The sequence below is a fragment of the Austrofundulus limnaeus genome, unplaced genomic scaffold, assembly GCF_001266775.1.
Source record: "Austrofundulus limnaeus strain Quisiro unplaced genomic scaffold, Austrofundulus_limnaeus-1.0 Scaffold643, whole genome shotgun sequence".
NCBI classification, from domain to species: Eukaryota; Metazoa; Chordata; class Actinopteri; order Cyprinodontiformes; family Rivulidae; genus Austrofundulus; species Austrofundulus limnaeus.
The window spans coordinates 257705-259534 of NW_013953045.1; positions in this window are offsets into that span (position 1 = coordinate 257705).

The following is a 1830-nucleotide window of genomic DNA, read 5'->3' on the forward strand; positions in this document are numbered from 1 at the left end:
GTGTGTGTGTATGTGTGTGTGTGTGTGTGTGTTTGTGTGTGTGTGTGTGCAGGTAAATGAGGACACAGATTGTGATGTAAAGTGCTCCTGGTTGGACAGAAAGACACTACATGAATACAGTTTATTTTCCGTTTACACAAATCATCAAGAATTCGAATGAAAATTTGTGAACGTAAAAAATCTGGAGTTAGAAAATAATGAACAGTAACCAAACTTTATTCATTCCTGGCATTTCACTGTGTTGCCTCAGATGTCACTGGAGAACTCTTTCTGTACAACACTCACAGCAGTACAAAGTCAAAATATCTAATAGATTCACCAGAAAAACATCAGCTGACATTCAGATTTACAGTATGTCTGATCATTATTCCTCACGCAGCTAAATCCTGTAAAAGTGAACTTTTTCATTGACAGAAGACATCAGCAGTCATCACAAAAAACTTTTTTTGACAGTCTAGGTCAGTGACTTCATGGAAAGGCAGACAGAAACAGACATGACTAATTTTGTGCTTATGTCAGGTTCACATGACAAGATAATTGTGCTGACTTTTGACCCAATTTTGCCATTGTGACATTCTTAAGGACGCCCCGATTATCCTAATGTCTCTAAAGAAAATCTCATGAGAAATTCCTGGTGTGTGTGGTGTGTTAAGAGCAATCTAGTCCACTCAGAAGGACATCAGGACCACTCTGACCTCAAATCAGTGATATTCAGCTCGTTGGATTGTCTTGGCCTGACATTTAAATAGATATAATCTAAAATCTTGTCCTCCTGAATAAAGACAACCGGTATAATCCATTAGGATGCAGGATCTCAGGAGGTTAAATGCTGAATATTATTTTTATAAATACATTTAGTTGAGCAGTGACAGAGTATTTCTCAATAAAAATATCAACTTCTTGTGTTTACTAAAGTTGATCAGCTGTGTCAGTCATTCTGAATTAAATTTACTTCTGTTGGTTTTCAGCTGTAACATCCAGATTATTCTGGAAGTTTCATTACAATCAGTCCTGTGCTTTAGGAGATATTTTACTAACAGACAAACAAATACACTCAGAGACATAAAACGTAAAGCAGATTTGATGGATGTGCTGCATTAAAAAAACAACAAAGAATCAGTTTTAAGGTAAAAAAATGAAGCATTTTTGCTGACTTGTTCCATCCCACTCTGACAGTTACAAATATGTAACTAAATGATGTCACAGGTGATTAATGAAGAACACAGAGAACACCTTTTATTCAATTTGAGTCTTGTGGGTAAAGAGGAAATGGGTTGTCTTCCCAGCAGATTAAAGTTGTGGAGCCTCTAATCCCCAGAAAGCATTAGAAAGCCAGTCCACCTTCAGCAACATGTCCAGCCCAACCTTTCCATTAGCTGTCCGTGTTCTTTCATGTGAGCTGTTCATTACAGAGACCTACGTGTCATTATGTGCTTCAGAGGTGCTTCCTGCACAACCCCACAGCTTTTAGCTTCTCCACACCAGAACAGGTTTAAGCTCGGAACATGTCTGAGAGATTCTATTCTGATACTATTTCAGTACCTCAGCAGGCTAATGAAACATTTTAATCTTTACTAGGAGACCACAGCACATGATCGACATCTTTGATGCAGGGACCATTCAGAAGACACACGACCCCTGGCAAAAATGATGGTATCCCTATCACTGAAAAAAATAACTTGTAAGATTTACTAGAAAAAATTTTCATAACAATTTGCACTAATGTTTGTTAAGTAAATTTAAATGCTACAAATTCATGTAGTGGTTCAAGTTTATTTATATAGCGCCAAGTCACAATATACGTTGTCTCAGGGCACTGTACATGAAAAA